This window comes from Acomys minous, assembly GCF_964271855.1.
Source record: "Acomys minous genome assembly, chromosome: 15".
Taxonomy (NCBI): Eukaryota; Metazoa; Chordata; class Mammalia; order Rodentia; family Muridae; genus Acomys; species Acomys minous.
In genome coordinates, this window is record NC_140497.1 from 30851161 (window position 1) to 30876884 (window position 25724).

The 25724-nt window shown below is 41.2% G+C and overlaps 1 long non-coding RNA gene across 1 annotated transcript in view; it reads left to right on the top strand.

Moving 5' to 3' along the window:
• Positions 1-25724, top strand: part of LOC311584742 — a 609662-nt gene that overhangs the window by 27356 nt on the left and 556582 nt on the right. The window contains exon 2 of the long non-coding RNA XR_014774990.1: positions 13391-13470. This is a non-coding gene — a long non-coding RNA (uncharacterized lncRNA). The remainder of the gene's footprint in view (positions 1-13390; positions 13471-25724) is intronic.

Here is a 25724-nt window from a genome sequence, read left to right on the forward strand (position 1 = left end):
AGACAGATTCATACTATGTAGCCCAGGTGGGCCTGATATTTAAAGTCTCTTGCTTCAGGCTCCAAGGCCTGGGAGCACAAGTGTGTGTCATGACACTCATTTTTAATATTGTTAATAGTTATTATAGGTATCCCATGTAAAATATTAGATGACTGTAGAAAGCATGTGTTTTTACAATTATGATGCTAAAACAAGACATACAGAACTTTGGTGTTCCCTTTGGATCACCATGATTATTTAGAAACTTTTCTTTGATATACACTTTTAGGTGGATTAACAAGTGAATGTATTAGTGTCTTAGAAATATAGGAAGAATTTGCCTTTTTTTTTTTTTTTTTTGAGACAGAGTTTCTCTTTGTAGCCTTGGCTGTCCTGGAACTCTCTCTGTAGACCAGGCTAGCCTTGAACTCACAGAGATCTGCCTGCCTCTGCTTTCCAAGTGTTGAGATTAAAAGTATGCACCACTGTCCAGTTTTGTTTTCTTTGCTTTTTTATTTTTTCATCATGTATTTATTACCTTTCTATGTGCATTGGTGTTTTGTCTGCATTTATGTCTGTGTTAGGTTATTCCCTGGAACTGGAGTAACAGCCAGTTGTGAACTACCATGTGGGTGCTGGGAATTGAACCCCAGCTTCTCTAGAAGAGCAATCAATTCTCTTAACCACTAAGCCATCTCTCCACCTCCTTGTTTACATTTTTAATCTGTTGAAGTGGGTAGATAGATAAATAGAAGCGCATCTGTTTCATAGCACATCATCCTGAAGGATTATTCAAGACCATGGGAAATACTGACTCACCTTTTCTAAAGAGACAATCAATTTTCTTGAAATATAAAGCCCAAGGTCATCTTTTCTGGTATTTATTAGTTGATGTAATAGATTATCACAAACTGTGGCCTACCAGAGGTAGTTGATAAGATATTATTACTAAAGATGACACATATCTTTGTCACATGAGACAGAAAAAATTAATATGGAACTGGACTGGAAGTTTCTTACTAGCTGACTAGCCATTAATTATAGTGCTAAAATGTGGCATATAAGCTCCTTCAGAAAAATTGTCAATAGTTTTACTATGTGCAAGAATACAGACAGGTCAGTCAGGATGAGCCTACACAATAGCGGCACATCCCTGTAAGAGGGTAACCAACAGCTTTCTGTGTGGATTTGGTGCCCCGCCACCACAGGAGGGAATCTGTGCCTGGTACTGTAAACCTGGGAAAGCGGGGAAGCTACTGCTGTTGTTTTGCTAAATGGACATGGCGTTCCTGTCAAGCTGTCTTCTAAATTACTGTCTATGAGGCAGGCGGTTTTTGCTCTCCTTCCTGGCCTCCATTACAGTCTCCTCAGTTTCTGAGCCCTACACCAGACTGATGATGGCAAGTACCTCCCCTCCCATTCCCCCTCCATTCCGTGGGGACTCTCCCAAACCTTGGCATGGACCCAGCTTTCCTCTTTCCTGTGCACCATCTCGGCTACCCCTTCTAGCCTAATCTTACTCCTTTGTGTTCGTTGTGATATAATACCTAGAAATCCTCCCCACCCAGGATCCTCAGTGACCACATCCGTCAGGGACTCAGGTAGGTGACTCATACTACCCTTCCTGCCCTCCATTCTAATCCCACCCTCAGCCTGGCAATAACCTACTAATAGGTGCCCCTCCTCCTGATTAATTAATATATATATATATATATATATATATATATATATATATATTTTTTTTTTTTTTTTTTTTTTTTTTACCGAAACTTACTTGTAGGATCCTCTCTTCCCAGCATGCCTTCAGCTCCACAGAATCCTACCTCTTGGGGTGGACAGGGCCCTGTTAGCTCTTCCTTGAAGGCCCTCTCAACCTGATCTAATAGTCCACCTCCATTCCTCTTCACCACATACCAGTCTGTACAGGCACTCCTTATCAGGCAACCCCCAGCCATTCTTAAGATTCAGAGACAGCAACCAAGGCATGGAGCAACTACTCAGCAACAAGACCAGATATCAACACCTAGGAATCACAAGTGTCCCAACCGCAGATGTTTAGACGCCAGCACAACATTAACAACCAAGACAATGTCCCTCTACCAGAGCCCAGTGGCCCCACTACAGGAGCCCTTGATAAATGCAATAGAGCTGAAGCATAAGACAAAGATTTTTAAAACAGCAATTATGAATATGTTCAAGGACCTTAAAGAGGATATGAATAAACACCCCAGTGAGGTCTGTGAAAATACAAACTGTGGAATGAAATAATGAAAACAATTTAAGATGTGGAAGTAGGTATAGAATCACTAAGGAAAACCCAAACTGAGGTAAAACTAGAAATGAAAAATGTAGGAAGTCAAGCAAAAACCTTAGAGGTCAGCCTCACCAATAGAGTACAGGATATGGAAGAGAGAACCCTAGGCACTGAAGAAAAAGTAGAAGAAATCAAAGCTCAGGCACAAAACATCTAGGAAATCTGGGGCACCATTGAAAGGACCTAAGAATAACGGGAAGAAAAGGAGAAAAAAACACAGGTCAAAGGAACTGAAAATATTTTCAATAAAATCATAGAAAAATTTCCCTAACCTGAAGAAGGAGATGCCTATCAAGGTACAAGAATCATGGACAGGATGGAAAAGAAATTTCTAACAATACATAATAATTAAAACACTCAACACCCAGAACAAAGAAAAGATACTAAAAGATGTAAGGGAAAAAACCAATTACCATATAAAGAAAGACTTACTAGAATAGAACTTGCCTTCTCAATGGAAACTGTAAAAGCTGGAGAGTTCTGGATAGATGTTCTACAGACTCTAAGAGATCATAGACAGCAGGCTTGACTACTATTTTCAGCAAAACCATCAGTCACAATATACAGAGAAAGAAAACATTCCATGATAAAACCAAACTTTAACAGTATCTATAAATTCAGTTCTACCGAGAGTGCTGGAAAGAAAACTTCAATCTGAAGAGGCAACCTATACCCCCTTCAAATGAGGAAATAATGCCAACCAGTAAATTTAAAAAAGAGGAGGGAAACCCCTACACCATAACAACAAAATAACAGGAATCAATAAACAGTGCTCATTGATAATGCTCAATATTTATGGTCTCAATTCCCCAATAAAAAGGCACAGATTAACAGTATAGATTAGAAAACAGGATCCGTCTTTTTGCTGCATCCAAGAAATACACCTTACTATTAAAGATAGACATTGCTTTAGGGTAAAGGATAAAGATATTCCAAGCAAATAGACCCAAGAAGCAAATCAGTGTAGCCATTTTAATGTCTGATAAAATAGATTTCAAGCCAAAGCCAATCAGAAGAGATAGGGAAGGACACTACATACTTACCAAGTGAAAAATCCTCCAAGAGGATATTTCAATTCTAAATATTTATTCATCAAACATGAAGCACCTAAATTCATAACATAAACAGCACTACAGCTAGAAATATATATTGAACCTCACACAGTGATAGTGGCTGACATTAATACCCAACTTTTGCCAACATGTCATCCAGAAAAAAGGTAAACAGAGAAATGCTAGAGTTAAATAATGCCACAAATTAAATGGACCTATCAGATATTTACAGAACATTTCACCAAACAAAAATAATATACCTTCTTCTCAGAAGCTTATGGAACCTTCTGTAAAATTGACCATGTACTTGGACATAAATCAAGTCTCAACAGCTACCAAGAAATTGAAGTAACTCCTTGCATCCTATCTGACTACTGTGGATTACAGCTGGATATTGTCATCAGAAAGTATGCAAATGCATGGAAATGGAATGACTCACTGCTGAATGAAAAGTGGGTAAGGACAGAAACCAAGAAGGAAATTAAAAACTTTTTGGGGTTGAATGAAAATGAAAACACAACACAGCCAAATTTATGGGACACAGTGAAGATGGTTCTAAGAACCAAGTCCATAACACTAAATGCCTTCACACACACAAGGAAGATTGGAGAGATCCCTTATTAGCAACTTAATAGCACACATAAAAGCTCTAGACTACAAAGAAGAAATAACACCCCAAAGGTGTAGACCACAGGAAGTAATCAGCTCAGGGTTGAAATCAATAAAATAGAAACAACATCAACAACAACACAATACATAGAATCAATGAAATTCTTTAGAGTTGGTTCTTTGAAAAAATCAGTAAGATTGAAAAACCCTTATCCAGATTTACTAAAAGACACATAGAGAAGATCCAAATCAATACAATTAGAGATGAAAGAGGGACATCACAACAGACACTAAGCAAATCCAGAGTATTAAATGGATATACTTTAAAAATCTGTATTTCACCGAACTGTAAAACCTAAAAGAAATGGATACATTTCTTGAAATACATGACCTACAAAACTAACTCAAGATCAGACAAACAATTTAAACAGCCCTATAATGCCTAGTGAAATAGAAGTAGTAATTAAAAAAAAAAAGCCCAGGGCTAGATGGACTCATAACAGAATCCTTTAAGGAAGGATTAATAGTAACACTCCTTGAATTATTCCACAAAAATAATAACCACAGGAACATTGCCTAATTCTTTTTAGGAGGTCAGAATTACCCTAATATCTAAACCAGGCAAAGACCCCACAAAGAGAGAAAAATTACAAACCAATTTCCCTTATGGATATAAATGTAAAAATTTCAATAACATACTTGCAAACTAAATACAAGAAAACATCAAAAATATATCCACTATGATGAAGATCAAGTAGGCTTCATGCCAGAGATGTAGGCATGGTTCAACATATGTAAACTAATAAATATAATCCTCCATATAAACAAACCGAATGACAAACTACATGACCATCACATTAGATGCAGAAAAGACTTTTGACAAAATCCAACACTTCTTCATGATAAAAGTCCTGGAGAGACAAAGTGATACAAAAGACCTACCTCAATGAAATAAAGGGCCAAAGCCACTAAAATGGAGAGAAATTTCCAGTAAATGAGGAAAAAGACAAGCTGTCCACTCTCTCATACTTATTCAATATAGTTCTTGAAATCTTAGCTAGAACAATAAGACAAGTGAAAGAGATCAAGGGCCTACAAATAGGAAAAGAAGCACTCAAAGTATTAGTATTTGCAGATGACATGATAATATACATGAAAGGGTCTTAAAAACTCCCCCAGGAAACTTCTATAGCTATTAGACTTTTTTTTTGTCAGCAAAGTGGCAGGGTACAAAATTACCAAAATTAACATCTGAAAACCAGTAGCTGTCTTATATGCAAATGACAAATATATTGAGGCCAGCGGTCTGCTATAGAGCTGGGGAATGAGCCTAGAGATATAGTAATGGGACACAGGAAGGAGACAGGAAATCATCTACAGGAGTCCAGGTCTAGTGTGGCCACTGAGGGTCCCTGGCAGACACAAAGGGACGGGAGGATGGAGGAAAACTGGGTCTCCTGCCAGGTTTGGAGGAGTCCCCAGGGAACGAAGGTAGGGAGGGACAAGAGAGAGACATCCATCAGTCTGCTAAGGGGCTGGGGACCACTCCCCAGTGCATTTCTTGGACTTCTGTTTCCAACCCCTAAGCCTGTCCTCCCATTCTCCGTTGTCTCAGTAGATGGTGGCTGCAGTAAAAGCCAGAAAACTCACCGCGTCTCCTGTTTCTTACACTCCACATCGATACACGCTGCTGGAGGAAATTTGAATAGTCTCTTCTCACCACAGCCATCCCATTCTCTTCACGTAGGCAGTTCCTTTCCTGGATAATTGAAATAACTTGACTCAACTTCCATTTATTTAATCAACCAGCTCACTGAGTAGCCACAGCAAGATTTAAAAACAGACAGACACAAGGCAGATAATGTTTTTCATTTGCTGAAAATTCTTCCACGCTTTTCCAGATCAAAATAAAGGCCAGTTCCTTTCTACCACTAACCATGCCTTAGCCATCCTGTCCCTCAACGCTTCCCTGGTCTGAAGTCCAGGCATGCTCCCATTTCCAAATGCAGCCCTCGCAGACAGCAGAAAAGTGAGCTTCTGGCCCAGAGCCTTTGTGTTCACAGTGCCTTAGGTCTGGAGTGCCTTTCCATTCAGCTCAGTGTCCTTTTTCCGGGCCTCTGCTTAGTTATTCTCCTAAGGTAAGAGGAGGCTTTCATGGGCGCATACAGGCATTGGAACTCTTCTTCCACCATATGGCTTCTGGGGATGAAACTTGGGTCCTCTGGTTTGGTGGCAGGTGCCTTTCCAGTGGTCTCACCAGCTCCTTGTGCAATGGTTTTATTTTATGCAAATGCTCCCTATTTCTAAAAAGAATTCAGATTACTTATGAGTCTGACTCAGTCATGTATGTGTACTGAGTACAACAGACATCTTAACACAAATTAAAACTGGCTTGATTAGGACCCATTCTGCTTATCTCTGGGCGCATATGGAAAAAGAGAGCTTAGGGCCATTTCATGTAGCTTTCAGCAGGAAAGCTGAGGTCAAATAAGATCTAAAGGAGAGAAAGAACGCACAATGTTTAATTATCTGGTATGAGTGTTCTTCATGCTGAAACATAAACCCCTGCCTATCTTGTTGGAAGTTGAGCATGTATCTTACCTCACCTGGGTATTAGATGTTGAGTAAATCCCAGCTGATGAACATAGGGAGTAAATGTCAATATTTTGGCTTATTATTCATATAGCATCTCACGTATCCTGGGTTGGCCTTCAGTTCACCTCATAGCCAAAGATAATCTTGAATTTCTGATCTTCCTGCGATTATGGGTATGTGCCAGCATAGATCATTTATGAAGTTCTGGGGGTCAAATCCAGGGCTTTTTACATGCTAGGCACTTAAGTACTCTACCAACCATGTCCTCAACCACAAATATTCCATTTTAAGAGTATAGATGAGAACTTAAGTATTTCTCATAGATTTCCAATCAGGGGTTGAGTAAATGGATGTTTAGAATAAGGATGAAGAATATGTAAAATGTATCCTTAGTTATTTAGGAAAAAGGCAGCATCTATACTTTTTATTCTGTAACTACTTTCCCCTTGAATTTCAAGTGATAGATTTTAGAGTTATATTGTTATGTACTCTGATGTCCAAATATAAACAACAACTTTCCCCATACCATTTACTTCCTTATCTCTTGTAGCCTTGTGTGTGTGTGTGTGTGTGTGTGTGTGTGTGTGTGTGTGTGTGTTTAGTGTTACCCATCTGTTAATATATGTAGTTAGTTGATCTCTCCAATGTGATTACTTAGGTAAACCATACAGTTCTGATTTTTCTCATTTTTCCATAATTACTTTGAGTCTCATGATCCTTATTGGTTTTCTGCCTCCTTAATGTACTTTGTAAATTCCCGTGTTTCCCATCCCGCCTCAGCAGTGAGTTCTGAGAACTAGGTATGGCGCAGTGGTGCAGATTCACTCATTTCTCCCCGAGGCTTCTTTTTCTCTTTTCCATGGCTCTAGATGCCTTCTTCTAGCGCGCGCGCGCACACACACACACACACACACACACACACACACACTCCAGTCATTTCCCTTTTGGCTGCCAGTGCACATAGCATATATCCTGTGCTTATAACAGTTCTGTGCCTCGCCTGCCGTTATCCTCGTACAAGGACCTTACTTCAATTACATAGAGGTGTTTTATAACATCCCCTGCAGAGATATCAGCTTACTAGGCTGGGTCTTATTTTTATTGTCTTCCTCCATTTCTAATCTGACTGTATTACTTGGTTTTGTTTCTCAGCTCTGATTGTTAACAGTGTGGGACAGATGGGCATTGTGATTTGCCTGCAGAGATTATTAAGATGTTATTTGCTTCTCCTCCCCACAGTCATTAATAAAGATGGGGAGTAAGTTTAAAAATGTTCCTGGATTGTAGAAAATCTTCCTCTTCCCCAAACAAACTTAGTATGCTGTTACTCAACCTTCCCTCCTGTTTTCTCTCATCCAATCAGTCAAACCCACCACCATACTCGTGAGGAAAGAAATGTCGCACCACGCTGTGAGTTGAATCCAATGAACTTTCATCTGTGTTAAAGTCTTTAGAATTTAGGATATCTTCTTTTTTACAAATTAGCATTAACTGCACCAAAAGAACTTAATGAGATTCACCTGGCATGCCTTGCATGTCGAGCACTTTCCCATTCTTTACTGGAACAAGAAAAGCCGCTTGACTTGCTATGATTTTAAGGAATGGAAAACAGCAGCTGGAAAAGGAGATTGACTAGGCTCAGTGTGTTAAGGCATGGTCGAATTCCTTTGTAACAGATTGGTAGGGAATGATTTTGTGTCTATGTTTTACTGGTGTCAGCAGACTGAATACAACCACACACTGAAACACTGAACAGCCAAACAAGGACTGGCCTCCTCCAGCTAACAACCGAATAACAAGAACAGTAGTTGTGAGTTGTCACAGCTGACATCTTCCCATCTAGTCTTCCCAAATAGGACAAGGCAGGAGTGTCTCTGATGCACAGATAGGTCAGTGTCTTGTCTACTCTAGGTTTGCAGCACCTGAGCCGCCTGTGACTCAGCATCTGCTTCTAAGACAGCCTATCAGATATCCTGCATATCAGATATTTATACTATGATTCATAGTAGTAGCAAAATTACAGTTATGAAGTAGTAACAGAAATAATCTCATGGTTGGGGGGCAGTCACTACAACCTGAAAAGCTGTATTGTTGTGTTGTAGCATTAGGAAGGTTCAGAACCACTGCTCTGAGATAAAGGCTTGCTCCCTTTCCCAAATTCTCCATTTTGGAAATTTCCACCATAGGGGCAGGGGAGATGGCTCAGTAGTGGAGAGTGCTGGCTGCTCTTCCTGAGAACTTGGAGTGTGATTCCCAACACCCACATGGTGGCTTATAACTGTCTGTAACTCTGGTTCCAGAGGATCCAACATCTTCTGGGATGTGTCAGGGCACATGGTATACAGACAAGATGCACACTTATAAAAACATAAATAAATAAAGACACTGTTCCAGAATCTTCCATGCTTCATCCAGGTTTACTTCCTAGACTGCCACAGATAGCATTTCCTATCACTTTTTTGATATCCTACAGATATTATGTAGCCCCTATGCAGGACTTGGGAGGTCGTGCATATTCTCAGCCCCATTAGACAATTCCATTTTATGTCTTATTGACAACTATGCTTAATTACTGAAAGACATACTGTTTTGACCCATTTTCTTTTTCCCAACATGGTGTTTTTATTGATTATTTGGGAATTTTATACAAAGCACTCCATCACAAAGCATTCCCATTCCTCCCAGGTCCACCATCCCACCCATGTGCCCATCTGCAAAAAGAAAAAAAAATACACCGAGTCTAATTTGTGTTGCCCATATAGTCACTGAAGCATGGCCAAATTCCCAGTGGCCATCCCTTAAAGAAAACTGAGTCCTTCCCCTATGCCCAGAAACCATCAACTATAAAAAGCTACACTTCATCACCCCTACTACAGTTTTGAGGGACTTTCTTTAATGGCTTCCTGTCTAGACTGTTTCTTTTGGGCGGGGAGGGAGTTGTCACGGAATCACTCAATGTCTCTCATACTCAACTTGGAGTCTGCAGTCATTGAGCCCTTTGCAAAGAGGCTTTCTTGCCCACTCTAGCCATCCACAGCACAGCTCATGGACACCCACATGGTTTCTAGCCCCAGCACAGACCATGGACAGCCACACAACCTCTGGAGGCAGCACGGACACTAACGTGGCCCCTGGCTGCAGGATGGACTACAGACATGGACATGGCTGGCCTCCAGTGTCAGCAGGGACTATGGAGGTCCTTTGAAAAAGCTTTATCTGTAAAATGAACCGTTCTTCATCTTGGATATCTCCTCGCTGCACAGAGCCAGGGTGATGGATGATGTAGTTGGGTGGTGAGATTGGGGGGCAGAGCCTACATGATCTCCAGGCTGCTGCTCATCACACTCAGCAACACCATATCTCTACTGCTTACACACACACACACACACACACACACACACACACACCAGTTCATTCTGCCATCTTTTCCCTCTGTCATTGCTCATCATCCATCCCCCAAAATGGCATTGCAAATTGCTGTGTGTCATTTTTTTTTTCCCAAACAGCTTTTCATGCAACTATTCATTATGAGTAATTGGTTTGGTTCAAGGTTTCTGGTATCTGAAGCACCATAAATACTGGCCTATCACAATCCTGTTGTTGACCGGAGCCAGGGTGATCTTGCAGCTAGGCAGGGCCTTCCAGGGCAAGATCTGTGAAAGTTCCCGACATGGGCCACCCACTTCCCTACTGTCTGCCCTACATGTTCACCGGACACCCCTCTCATGCCCGTGGGCAGCGTTGTTGTCCTGCAGCAAGAGCTGCAGCAGTGGTGGCCTGGCACTGGCCTGCCCCTCCCAGTGTTCCATCCTTCTCTCTCCACCACTTGCAGCTCTGCCAACTTTTTTTTTTTCAATTTCATGAGACCGCTTTTAAAAAGCATCTTCCCATTACACCTGCTTGTTTTGAGTTGTTCCAGAGATACTGTGCACTTTGCAGACTCACCCTCCGTGGGACTCTCAGGATCCTTGGAGTGGCTCTGAGGTCTCTCAGATACTGTCGGCTGCCGCCATATTGAATCATACTGGGTCTGTGTAGTGCCATGGTGCTAAGAGATATTATCCCCCTTTTCCTAGATGCTTTAAAGGTCTCCCATGTGCTGGCAGGTGAGAGGGGATCTAGAGTCCTTTTGAAAACAATTCTTCACATTACTGTGGTTTTCTATTATCAATACAAATGCTTTCTTAACATCTGTGACATAGGGGTTTTTTGTTGTTGTTGTTGTTGTTTGTTTGTTTTGTTTTTTTCGAGACAGGGTTTCTCTGTGTGTAGCCCTGGCTAACCTGGACTTGCTTTATAGACCAGGCTGGCTTCAAACTCACAGAGATCCACCTGCCTCTGCCTCCTGAGTACTGGTATTAAAGGCGTGTGCCACCACGTGGCCATAGTTTTTTTCCCCCTGCTCTCTGGTTTTCATTTTTTGTTCTTCAAGGTAATAATACAAGGTAACCCCTCTCAAGAAACAGTTAAGCATAAAGTAAATATGTTTGTCTTTATGAACATAAGATAAATATGTCTATATTTAGTTCTGAGGAGTATGATTATTTACATTTAGTTCTAAGTGATTAAATTATTCATCTTGTGATTCCCTCTTTGCTTTTCTTTTCTCTCTTTGTTTTGTTTTATTTTAATTTATTCATATTACATCCCAATTGTTATCCCCTTGCTTGCATCCTTCCACGTAACCATGTATTTATTGAGGCTAGGGGCAGTGTGTGGTGAGCCTGTCTATGGTCTCAGTCCTAGGAAGGTAGAGGCAGGAGGATGACTGAATGTTTGAAGCCAGGCTGATCTTCTCAGGGTGTTTGAGGCTAGCTTGCTACAGAGTGAGACTTTGTCTCAAAAAGGAAGTCTTTTGCTTGCCAAGACAGGAGAAACGAGGGTTGGGGAAGGAGCTTGGCCTTACACAGCTGCAGCCTGTGTTAACCGGTTAGAACCAGGAGCTTCAGCTGTTTCCCTGCAGCGTCTTGTTTACTGTAGAGTGTATCGCTGCCTCTCCTGATGCTGCTGAAGAAGGAATGCCTTCTCAGTTCCAGGTTCTTTTGGTGGAATAAGCCTTCTAAAGTGTGGGATGTAAACTGCAGGTGAGGTTTTCTTTCTGCCTGTTATAAATTGTTCTGTTCTGACAGTAACATCATGCTTGGTACAATGTAGCCTCCGGTAGCTTGGTAACCAATGACAGGAAGGTAAGCAGGTTCCTGGTTTTTGACCTCCATTGACCTCTACATAGAGAGAAATATCAGTAGTGTGTGATGACACCACTACCCTTCTCTCCCTGTCCTGGGAGGACCTTGCCCCACTTTATTCCTGACTATGTAACCAGGGAACAGAACTCTGGGCTCTGGATTGCCAAATCTTACCTTCTTCCAAGGGATTACAGTTGAGAATTCAAAGGTCCTGGGGTGGCTGCATCAATCCTGCAGAGAAATGCCAGGCAGCAGAGGGACCCCTTCTCAGGGTCCTATGGCTTGTTGGGCTGGGTCCTCACCAGGTGTGGAAACCTCTCTAAGACTCAAAAGCTTCTCACCTCCATGATTGAATTTTTAAATGCTACAGACTTGGTCAGCAAAGGATAAAGGAGCAAGGAAGGATGATGTTTTGGAATGCTTATTTCATCATAAAAACCTCTGAGTACGTGAAGATGGGCTGGAATGTGCAAAGAAAAGCTAAGAAAGCAGATTTGTGATAACACCAGCATGTGCTTTGTGCACTGGCTCTGAATTACAGGCTGGAGGGGAGGATGCTGACAGTTCTTTCTTTCTTAGCTGTGATTGCAAGGATTTTATTTCTCCCCTTCAATATATCATTTTTGAGCCAATGCTAAGATGAGAAAATTCTTTAAAGAATTATGTGTGATGTAGAGCATAGAGTCTCTCTCTTGTTATCAGCTCCACTGATAGGGATAGATTTCTAGCGGCCTTATGCTTTCACAGGGCAGATTCCTCACATCGGGGTAGACGGAGGCAAGGACCACATCTCTGGACATAATAGTTTATGACAGATAGACCAAAATAATTCCTTTTTAGCAAAGCAGTTGTCTATAAATTTGTTCAGTTGGTCATCCAAAGTGATGACACTTAAGATATAGTTGATACGCTGTTTATCTTAAAGAAACATTTGGAAATTAATTCTTCAGCACTGTGCAATATTTTATCTTTTCAGTTTAATCGCATCCAAATGTGCTTATGGGAAGCAAAAAACACATGTGTGTTTCTTCATAAATCAGCCAGTTAGCTTTGAAAATAGAAGACATTTCAAATATGTAGCAAAGGTCCTCCATACACCATTATTGAAACAGTGTGAGGAGTTGGAGATGACTTTGCTGTGGTTTTGGAATATATATATATATATATATATATATATATATATATATATATATATATATATATGATTCATGGTTACACAGCAGAGACAGAAGTATCCTACAGAAGTCTCTGGTTAGGAGCCAACATCTTCTCTCCTATATTATTGTATATTCCATTGTTTTTATTTGATATTCGAAATGGAACATACTCAGTTCATTCTATCGTGTTAAAATTATTAGAAAACATGATAAGCAAACTTACCCTTCTGATATTTTAGGTGGCGCTCCTAGTAGAGGAACTGGCATTTCTAAACTAACTTTGCAAGAATTCCTCATGCGCCTCTGCTGAAGATATTGCATTTTGTGTTCTGTGTGTAGGATTTATGATAAAATTATGTGAGACCTTTACATTTGTGGAAATAAAGCATGTAACTTGGAAGCTATTTCGAAATGTGCATCAAATCCATCACTTTGCCCTGACAACTTTATCTTTAATATTTCTCATATTTCTTCATTTATTTTTATTTTTATCTCCAGTTCAGATCACCATCATTCCTTCTTCTCTGACTAGTGGAATGCCATCCCTTCCCCCTGCTGAGGAACAGGAAACACTCCAGGTAAGAAAACAAAGATTTAGCTGGGTGGTGATGTGGTGGCGCATGCCTTTAATCCCAGTACTCTAGAGGCAGAGGCAGGTGGATCTCTGTGAGTTGGAGGCCAGCCCAGTCTATAGAGTGAGTTCCAGGATAGCCAGGGCTACACAGAAAAATCATTAAAAGAAAAAGAAAAGCCAAGATTTGATTTATAATCAAACTGATCCTGGTTAGGATACTATAAAATGTAGACAATGGTAGAATCAGAACTACCACTTTTTAATGTTTAATAAGCAGGACTTTCTTGGTTTAAAAAAAATAACCTAAAAGTTAAAATAAAAACAAATATATTTTAGAAATTATATGATCTTATGTATATTGGTTCATGCAGATTTTGGACACCACATGCATGAGGTGCCTATGGGGTCCAAGGCAGTTGTGAGCTGCCGTGTGGGTGCTGGGAACTGAGCTCAGATCTTTATAAGAGCAATAAGTGCTCTCAGCCACTGCACTAGTTCTCCAACCCCTCAAGTATTTTTAAGGTCACACACAACTTTTTTTTTTTTAATGTCCAAAGGCTTGAATGGCTGCTTTCACTGGTTAGATGGTCTTGAATAATCTATTCAAGGAAGATTGCTTAGTCCAATTTAATGAAGCCTAAGCCATTCGGGCTCCAACAAAAACACAGCCCTTCCATGCTCAGGTGGTTTGTCTCATCAGACCATGGTGGTTTGCGCAGATGAGAGAACCCAGTAAAACTGGTGCTGACCCATCTTGATTGCCTTCAGTTGTCCAATGATGGAAAAGGCCAAACATATTAAAAATATTTAAATTTGTTATTATTAATGATATGTACGTGTGGGTATGTGCACATGAGTGGAGGTGCCCTCAGAGGTTAGAAGACTTCAGGGAATTGTCTGGAGCTATTTATTACAGGCTTAGTGAGCCCATGTGGGTGTTGGTAAACAAACTAGGGTCCTCTGCAAGAGCACTATGCACATTTAACCACTGAACCATCTCTCCAGCCTCCATACCTAACGTCTTACTCTCTAGACATCTCTTCAGACACATATACACAAGCTGTGTTACAGACAGCTCAGCAGCTAGAGGGGCAGGCAAAAATAAAATGAATGTGGGGTCAAATTATACATACTTTAAAAAGATTATAATTATAATTAATTTAATAATTATGCCAAAGAAAATTAAAACCTTGCTCATTAAACGAATGCTCTGCCATCGAAACAACTATGCCGTATGGATGGAGAATTTCCTGTTGCATATTTAGACCCACACCGCACCAGGCTGCTCTATTTCCTCCCTCTCTGCTTGGTTCTAGTCAAGTGTGGGGCTTCTAAGAAAACAGCTGTCCCACTGTTCTGTAGGATAATAAGGTTATCTGGGCGGGGCAACAGAAAGAATGCTTTTTGTGCCTTAGAGATAGGTTCGTCTGTGTAGAAGCATGGCAACTTTCTCCTCAGGTGTACTAGAGATAATGTCTGCGCTTTCCCCAGCCAGTGAGCAGGCAGGCACGCACCTGCATGGCTGGGCTATTACTTACCCACCACCTTGAATCTACTCTATACACTTTTCTGAAGGAACAAAAAGGCTTCAAAACAAATTCTCAATTGTTTAAATTGCAAATGAAATTGTAAAAACGTCAACGGGGAGTTATGGAGTCTTGCATGTACTGGCCTGGTGGATTATAGATCAAAACGTTAAAAGGATGACACGGAGAACTGGATAGCACCTAGCCACACTACAGCTAGAGTGGCAGTTTATCAATCTGCAGTTGAGTCTCCTTTTCTCTTTTTGCCCAGTGCATATTTCTTTCTCATTATAATAAATTATATTGCTTTTAGTTCAGCTGCATATTTAAATATTAGTAAATAGTTATTCAATATTTATGTGTATTTTCTATGCTTAGAACTTTTTGAATATCTACAATATTATGAAAAAACAAATAGCACAATTGCTTTTATGCGTTTCCAACCCATTTCCACCCAATAGCCAATATGATGGTAAAAAGCAAATATGGTTGCATCACTCCACCCGTAAAATCTCCCAGAAGCATCTGCTTATGATGTTCATGCTTCTGAAACACACGTTCAAGTCCTCATGTTGGGTATCCATGGGAGTCTTTGCAGAAATCAAGGTAAAATGAGACTATCCTGGAGTGTGGTGGGCCCTAATGCCACAACTAGTGATTTTATAAATGAGGCATCTGAGCTGGCCAGTGGTGGCACACTCCTTTAATCCCAGGATTTGGGAGGCTACACAGAGAAACCCTGTCTTGAAAAATCATAGCCAGTGAAGGAGGAGCAATTATTAGTAATTGAAAACTTTCCCAAATACCCTTCCATGATGACTTGCAATATAGTCGGGCAAATCAAACAAACAAACAAGCAAAGAAATGAACCCAAAGAGGCATTCAAATTAAGAGGCAGAGATAAATAGCGAAAATGTGTACAAAGAAATCCGAGATCGGAGGTCGTCTGCCAGGAATCCCGAGGATGACCAGCAAGCAACAGCCTGTAGGAGAGGAACATGAAGCAGCTTCTCCCCATTTCTGAATGTGCATCTCAGCCTTCTGCCTTCCAGATCACAAGAGAATGGATTTCTGTTATATTACGGGCTCAGTTTGAGGTTGTCATGGTGGCTCTAGGAAACAACTGCATGGCTAAGCAGATGGACCAGTGAGAGCTAACACGGTAGACCAGAGAAAGCCAGACGCAAGTGTTTTCAGAGACAAGTCTGGAAGTGAGCTGAAAGACACGACAAGACAAACCATCCTTCTTATAATTAGTACAAAAATCAAAGATGCTTAGTGTGTCTCCTCATGCCTTTTTGATCCCCTCCTGTTTGCCAGCTTCATGTTGCTTCCATTGCTTCCACTGGCCCCTTTTAAAGTTCACTAACCAAGACAAGCTTTTTGTCTGACTCAGGGATTCTGTATACATCAATTCCTTTGCCTCACAAACCCTTTCACCTGTGTTTTACTGAATAACTTCTACTGGTGTTTCATGCTCAGTAAAAGGTAGCATGCTCCTTAATGGCCTTTCCATGATGTTTTACACCCATGAAGTTAATAAGCTGTGATTCTTGGTGGAATCTCAGGCTTGTTTGTCTTTTGTTGCATTTATTCACAGATTTTGAAAGGATATGCATGTTATTTATATGAATTTCATTGTATCTTTTCCTCTGGACTAAATGTCCCATTAGGCAGTGACTATGTATTTTTGTCTTTCCCTAGCTATCAGCATAACATTTTTGTTTGAGTGAAAACATGTTTTGTGTACATGGATGGACACAAAAATAAAAACACAGGTTTTTCAAATTATTTTGTAACAGGGTCAGAGTATTAGATAAATTATTTCTAAGCAAAAAAAAAGTGATTTTTGCTTAAGTAGATGTTCTGTCATATTAATCTTGAATGCCATAGCATTAAAAAAAAGGAGCTATCCTTCTTTTGCTTTGAGTCACACTAAAATTTTTTAAAATATAGTTTTTAAAAATACTTTATTTTTATTGTATACGTGGTTGTCTGCATGGGTGTATTATGTGCCAAATGCTTCCCTTTTAAACCCAGAAGAGGCTGTTAGATTCCCTCGAACCAGGGTTTGTTGGTGAGTTTGAGTCACCATGCGAGAACCAAACCTGGGTCCTCTGAAAGAACAGAAAGTGCTCTTAACCACTGACCCAGCTCTCCAGCCCCTTAATATAATTTTAAGTAATGCTTTGAGAATGTCACACATGCATAAAAAGTATTTCAATCTTATTCATCTTCATTACTCCTCCTAACCCCTCCCAGATCTATGTCTACCACACACTCCTCCTAACATCCGTGTCCTCTTTTTTTTCCCTAATAGTTCACTGATTCCAATTGATGCTGCCCATATATTCATGGGTGTGGGACCATCCCCTAAATCAGAGTGGGCCTACAAGTAGGGCCTATGCCCTTAAAGAAAACTGAATTTCCCTCCCCCAGAAGCCATCAACTGTCAGTCACTCCTCAGCCCAGTGTCACATTTGAAATACATTTAAAATGCTTATATCAGTATAGTAAATTTTCTTTAACTGGGGCTGGAGAGATGGCTCAGAGGTTAAGAGCACTGGCTGCTCTTCCAAAGGTCCTGAGTTCAATTCCCAGCAACCACATGGTGGCTCACAACCATCTGTAATGTGATTTGATGCCCTCTTTTGTCATGCAGATGTACGTGCAGGCAGAGCACTATATACATAATAATAAATAAATAAATCTTCAAATTTTTTTCTTTTACCAGTTTCTCATAACAACTGATATTTGGACATTTGATAACTAAGTGGATTCAGTGTTCAAATTCAGTACTGTGTTCCTTCTAAGATAGTAGAAACACACACTGACAAAATTATAAAACATGTACCTAAAACAAGTTAATACAAACTTCTTGTCATTTTGTGTTTAATTGCAGATAACTTTTAAGATTATCTATGGTTTTCCACATAGCAGTTCTCAAACATTTTTTCCTAGCATATGGTTCCTTAGACCCACACCATGGAATTCTCCACCTGCCTTGGTTTGGCAGAAGGCCAGCATATTGACCCTCAGAGCAGGCTGCAAATTCATCTTCTAAATTATGTATATTTCCTGACTGCTTTCTCTGTACTTGTGCCCCGAGAAAGTTAAATCACAAAGAGCCAGTCTATAAATCCAAGCATGTCACAAATGAGCATGACCCAAAGACCCACGGAATTAAGAGCAGAAGGAATGGTTGCTATATTTGGCATCAGCCTCTCCATTTTAACCACCGAGCCATCTCTCCAGTGCGAGCCTCTCTGTTTTATAACTGCCCACTAACTTATCTCACTTAGGCAAAAGCACAGAGGAAAACTACAAGTGCCCTTCCTGAAAAGCACTATAAGCTATTCCTTAAGGAATATTGCATATGGTCTTATGTCTGTAGAGAACTGATGGCCTAATGGTATGACATGTTTTCCAAGTGCAGGGACGTTAGACCTTATATTTGCATTGAGCACAATTTGTGATTGTGATGAAGAATGATAGCAGCCGGACCCCACACTGTGCGTTCCCATAGAAACTTCAGCTGGTAGCCATCCGCATGTAGGAATACTTTGGTAAGACCGCTGAAACCTCAAAGTAATCCCAGGTTGCCATCGCGGGACACAGAGTAGAATAGTAGGAAATATGGCTCTGAAAGTGGCAAGAGAAACTCCCTGACAGGGTTAGTCATCAGATTCCGAGTGGGCACGAAGCTACGGAGAAAGTAATTCCCCAGGGATTGGAGCTTCACGCCCACTCTAAGGCGCTACCTAGTTGAGACAATTCTTTCACTTTTTTTTTTAAATTTCTGAGTATTTCATACTTAAGCGTAATGAATTTTCACCACTTTTCCTTTCCCCTCCAGCTCATCCCATGTTCCTCCTATAATCCCCTCTCTTGATCAGTGTTCTGTTGTTGTGAAGAGACACCATAACTGCGGCAACGCTTATAAAAGAAAGGATTTAATTGGGGGCTTTCTTACAGTGTCAGAGGTTTAGTTTATTTTCATCGTGGCAGGAAGCATGGCGGGGACACAGGTAGACATGGTGCTAGAGACATAGCTGAGAGCTCTACATCTGGACCGATAGGCAGTCAGAAGAGCAAGCCACTGTGCCTAGTATGGACTTCTGAAAACCCTAAAAGCCTACCCCCAGTGACATACGTCCCTCACCAAGGCCACACCTACTCCAACAAGGCCACACCTACTCCACCAAGGCCACACCTCCTAATCCCTCTCAAGCGGTGCTGCTTCCCGATGACCATGCATTCAAATATATGAGCCTACGGGGGCCATTCTTATTCAAACCACCACATTCTTGTCATGTCCAGGATATGTGTGTATGCGTGTGTGTATGTGTAGTCTGTTTTGTTTTTGTTCTGAAGCAGAGTTTCTCTGTGTAGCCCTGGCTGTCCTAGAACCAGGCAGTCCTACAACTCAGAGATCCAGTTGCCTCTGCCTCCTGAGTGGAGTGCTAAGATTAAAGGCGTGAGCCACCACTGTCTAGCTCAGAAGGCTTTTTTTTTTTTTTGCAGCAAGTTTCCTGGTACTCTGACTCTTAACTATCTTTCTGAGGCTCCTTCTTTAGTATTTCCCAAGCCTTGGATGTAGGGGCTATGGTTTAGCTATTTCACTGGGGGATGGGCATTCCACAGTAACTTATTCTCTCTCACTTTAACCAGATGTTCTCTGTAAAAGCCCCCATCTGCTGCCGAAAGAAGCTCCTTTGATGAGTGGTGAGAATGGCACATCTATAGGTGTAAGAAAAAGTGTTTAGAAAGTAGCTGGGAACTAGATCAATGTAGCAAAATGGTAATAATAAGTAGACAATTCTTTCTAAAATGTTTTTTATTAGTTCTTGAAGAACTTCATACATGTATATGATGTGTTTTGATCATATTCACCCAGATCCACCTCCATTCTCTACCCTCTCCCAACCTCATATCTTTCTTTCTTTTTTTTTAATAGTCAACCTAATCTAAATTCATACTGCCTGTATATACTTATGGCTGTTGGGCGATCCACTGGAGGGTGGTCCACTGATGCCCATACCCTTAAAGGAAACCAACTCTCCCTCCTCTAGAATCCACCAACTGTCAATAGCTGCTGCTCTAGGGGTGATAAGTGAATCTCTTCCCCTCCATGCTGGATTGCTGACTGCCTTGACCTTGTACAAGTCATGTGTAGGCAACCATAGCTATGGTGAGTTCATGAGTTCTGCAGTCCTGTCATGTACAGAAGTCATTGTTTTCACTCTGATTCTCCCTAACTGCTCTCCTAAGATCCCTCTACCCCGTCTTTGGTGGTGTTCTTTGAGTTTTGAGGGTAAAGAATGTGATACAGATATTGTATCTGTAGCTAAGCACTCTGTAGACATTCTTTGTACTTTGTCCACTTGTAAATTTCTGTTGACTTATTTTGATTAGGTCCGAGAGCTGCAGTAGTCTGTGGCGACAGGCTTTAGAGAGCAGTATCAGAGCATTTTCATCAGAGAAAATAATAGTAAATGGCTGACACTCGGAGCCTATACATTCTAAGTCAGATTTGTAATACCAGGCATGAGTTTCCTGCTGTGGATTAGCCTAAACCCAGTCATCAATCACTTGGTTATCCCCCTAACATTGGTGATATTACTGTACCCATGGCTATATCTTGTTAGGATCGTCATTATTATAGCGTGTAGTTCCCAGCTGGGTAGGACTGTTGATGACTTCTTTCTTTTTCTTTCTTTCTTTCTTTCTTTCTTTCTTTCTTTCTTTCTTTCTTTCTTTCTTTCTTTCTTTCCTTGAGTAGATGCCTCCATAGCACCTTCTAACAGAATGAGAACTGGTTACTGAGAAAGAAGCTTCCTGTTCAGTACAGTTTGATCTCTCTTTATCCTGTGACCAAGTGTGTAGTGAGAAGATAGTTCTTTTTCTTTCTTTGTTGTTGTTGTTGTTGTTGTTTTTATTTTTATTTTTTTTGAGACAGGGTTTCCCTGTGTAAGCTCTGGCTGTCCTGGAACTCACTTTTAAAAATCATTATTATTTTATACAACATGGCTACAGTTTCCTCTCTCTCCTCTCTCCTCCATCTCTTCTCCTCTCTCATCCACTCCCACTCTGTTTCTTTTCTTGGCCAGCTACGGCACATCAAGTTGCAGTAAGACTAGGTACCTCCTATTCTATTAAAGCTAGATAAGACAACCCAGTAGGGGGAAAAGTCCCAAAGGCAGGCAACAGAGTCAGAGACAGCTTCTGCTCCCACTGTTACAGGAGTCCCACAAGAACACCCAGCTACACAACTGTAACATATGTGTGGAAGGCCGATGACAGACCATGCAGGCAGGCTCCGTGGCTGGTGGCTGAACCTACTTTGTAGACCAGACTGGACTAGAACTCACAGAGTTTAATCCCACGTGCTGGGATTAGAAGCATGTGTCACCATGCACATCTGAGGAGATAATTCTTTTTGTTTGTTTGTTTGTTTGGTTGGTTGGTTTTTCTTTTTCTTTTCTTTTCTTTTCTTTTCTTTTTTTTTGAGACAATTCTTAATGGTGGATTTTTGTTGAGCATAGTAGCTCATCTCATCCATTCTGGTTGGCAACTCCACCTAACAGCAGAACCATTTCTGAAAACCTATTCACCTGATGAACTCAAATAGGTATACCATTCAGCCCAGCACACCCTGTAGTATATCCTGATTCGAGGTGACTGAATGCAGGCTAAGCCAGTAGTCTCAGCAGAGAGCAGATCCCAGCAGGCTGTCCCATCTGAACTCAGAGCAAAGGTACTATCCCAGCCACTGCATTACACTCTGTCTTTTCATTCAAGCACTTGCTTGTGTTTGGACTTCAACTTTTAAATGTGGGTTCTGGGGATCCAGCTCAGGAATTTGTGCCTGTGCAGTTAGTGTGTTCTCATCTGTCTGATTATCTCCACAGCCCAAGCCAGTTTTTTTTTAAATAAAAAAATCAACTTAATAGAGATAGAATGTATGTAAAATAAAATGTGTACATTTAAAGGTGACAATTTTAACAAGTGTTGGCATTACTTTAACCAATGTATGTGACATGCTTGTCACTCCATAAAGCTTGCTCTTGTTCCTCGTCAGTCAACCTCAGCTTCTCAGCCATTGCCAGTTCAGGAAACCACTGACTTGGTTTTTGTCAGTACAGATTAGTTTTGCTTATATTTGAAATTTATAAGAAGGGAACCATGCAACATGTGCTAAGGTAATAGCATATTTTATCGAAAATATTTTTTATGGTAGGCTACTTAATTCAGTGCATCCTGTAAAAATGCCAATTGACCATTTCACTTTGCAGATAGCTTGACAACGGTCACTGTGTAGTGTCTTCTCTAAGTCATCTTTGACGTGGTCCCTGCTGCAGCAGTGCAGGCCATTACTAGGACAAGAAGTCTAGAGGTGACTTCAAAGCAGAACCCTTCTCATTTGTGCTGATGTAACAACTCCTATGGCTACAACTGTCTGAGCATTTGCTGCTCCACCATTTTGTGGCCACTGGTAGCGCTGGAATTTCCCAGGACACACTTGCCAACCTCAATGCTTTGGGTCTGCCTAAAGTGCTCTACCTAGAGGGAAATTAAAAACTGAATAGTTGAGAGAAAATAAGTTTCTGTCTTCCTAATATTCTTCCTGCCTTACTTTCTCTTTGATGATATCCCTATCAGGCCCTCAGCTGTCACCAATCTCTGACTGTTACTTTTGTCTAACCACGTAGTTTATATTTCTCTTGTTGATAAAACCCTTTTAGGCAGGGTCCTTATTCCCCACACAAAGCTGTTAGCTCATTTCTGTTTTTGACAAAATTAGCTGATCTTTTGCAGCCTCGTGTGCAGCACGGTGCTGAGGGTGAAGGGCACAGTGAGTACACAGCTGGTAGAGGTTGTGTCCCTGTAACAACTGTAGTCCAAAAATGCTCTTTTCTCTTTGCCCAAGGAGGTGAAGAAGAAGGGAAAGAGATCAAATGTGGGGCACCACTCTTTTTAAAAGTTTATTTAATTCACTGAACAGTCATTCATATGCAGCCCTTCTCTCTTCCCAGTCCCTACCCCCACCACTTTACCCCCATTCTCCCCTTTCCTTCTCCTCAGAGGAAGGGGGAGGTATCCCATGGGTACAAACCTACCCTGGCACATTAAGTCGCTGCAGGACCAGATGTTTCCTTTCCCACTGTGGACAGACATGGCAGCCCAGCCCAGTTAAGGGAACTGGATCCAAAGGGAGGCATCAGAGTGAGAGAGGGCCCCCCACTCCATTTGTTGGGGGATCCTTGTAAAGGCCTAGCTGAGCACGTGCTACATGAGGCGGCACCGTTCTTGAATTATTTTCTCAGTTGCTTCCTCCCTAAGTCATGTGGTCTGTTAGCTGCCGTCTGGGGCTAAGGATGTGACCTCCCCACAGCCTTTGTTCCCGTGCTTTAGGAGAGCGGGCAGTGCTGGAATCAGTGGATGGATCTCAACTCTCTTGATGGACTCAGAGTAGCATGGCAGTACTCTTTCTCTCCATCTTCTCCCTACCTTCTCCCTCCTGTTCTCACATCCTCCTGCACCCAGTCCCTGCCCTTCATCTGCCCCCCCCCCCCCGTCCTATGTCTAATCTATTTGCCCTTCTCAGTGAGATTCAAGCATCTCCTGCTCCTTGGTCCCTCCTTATAATTTAGCTTCTTTGGGTCTATGGTTCGTGGCATGGTTACCTGTATTTTATGACTAATAAACTTTATGGTTCACGTATAAGTGAGTACATAGCATGTTTGTCTTTTGAGGTCTGGGTCATCTCACTCAGGATGATATTGTCTAGTTCCCTCCATTTGCCTGAAAATTTTATAATGTTGCTGTTTTTTAATGGCTGGGTAGAATTCCATTGTGTAAATGTAGCACACATTTACTTTATCCGTTCTTCAGTTGAGGGAAATCTGGGTTATTTCCGGATTCTAGCTATTATGAATAAAGCTGCTATGAACATAGTTGAGCAAATGTCCTTGTGGAATGGTGGAACATCTTTCAGATGTTTGCCCAGGAGTGGTACAGCTGGGTCTTGAGGTAAAGCTATTACCAGTTTTCTGAGAAACCTCCAAAGTGGTTGTACAAGTTTGCACTCCTACCAACAATGGAGGAGTGTTCCTCTTTCTCCACATCCTCACCAGCATGTACTGTCAGTTGAGATTTTGATCTTAGACACTCTGATGGGTATAAGATGGAATCTCAGGTTTTTTTTTTAAAATTTGAATTTCCCTCAAGACTAAGGAAGTTGAACATTTCTTTAAATGCTTCTCAGCCATTTGAGACTCCTCTGTTGAGAATTTTATATTGAGCTCTGTACCCCATTTTTAAATTGGGTTATTTGTTTTGTTAATGTCTAGTTTCTTGAGTTCTTTATATATTTTTGGAGTTGATGAAGATCTTTTCCCAGTTTGTAGGCTGCCGGTTTGTCCTTTTGATGGGGTACTTGCTTTACAGAAGCTTTTCAGTTTTGTGAGGTCCAATTTATTAATTGTTGATCTTAGAGCCTAAGTTGTTGGTGTTCTGCTGAGGAAGTTGTCTCCTGTGCCAATGAGCTCAAGGCTATATTCCCCACTTTCTCTTCTGTCAGATTCAGTGTATCTGGTTGAGAGAAGAGAGAAGAGCCAACCAATGACTGGCCAAGCTTGAGACTCATGTCACAAGAGGGAAAACACCCCTGACACTATTAATGATATTCTGATATACTTGCAGACAGGAGCCGAGCATAAATGTCATCAGAGACGCTTCACCCAGCAACCGATGGAAACTGATTTAGAGACCCACAGCCAAACATTAGGTGGAGCTTGGGGGAATCCTGTAGAAGAAGGGGGATGAAGAATTAAAGGAGGTAGAGGGGTCAAAGACACCATAAAAACCCTACAAAATCAACTAACTTGGGCCCATAGGGACTCACTGAGACTTAACGTCAACGAGTGAGATGCGTGGCATGAACCTAGGTCTCCTACACACATGTAACATCTGTGCAGATGGGTCTTCATGTGGGACTCCTAAAGTGGGAGAGCAGGGGCGGTCTCTGACCACATTGCCTGCCTTTGGGTCTCTTTCCCCTAACGAGGCTGCCTTGTCTAGCCTCAATAGAAGATGCACTTAATCTTACTGAATGTTGATATGTCGAGGCTGGTTAATGTCTCTGAGAGGCCTCTGCTTTTCTAAGGAGAAGGGGAGGAGGGGTGGATGGGGGAGGGGCATGAAGTGAGAGGGAGGGGGAAGCTGGGATCTGGATGTAAAGTAAATAAATTACTTAATCAATAAAAAAAAAAAAAGCTTTCTAAAATACAAACAAACACACCAAACAACCCCCCCCCCAAAAAAACCCCTCAAGTTAGTAACTTTTACTTCCAAGGCCTGAAAATTAATATGACTATTATCACCAATCAAAATTGGGGCAGCTAAAGGCTGTGAGATAGAGCCAGAGGTCAAGTGATCTGAAATTACCTTGATGTGATTTTTAAGCTTACAGGATAGGAAGAGATTTGGAACTCAAGGATATATAGAGATATATTAACCTTTTCTCAGAGGTTACACAGCAGATGAGAACAGTGCTAACGAAGTTTCTGCCTTGAAAGCAGTGTGTTCAGACAAATCCTACCTCCACAGAAAGGTACCTGAGCGAATAGAAGGTTGAAAATGAACAGTGCTGGAAATGATGGATTTGGAAAACAAATGTGTTTTCATAGCGATGTGACATGGGGGGAGAAGGAAAAGGAAATATGATTTA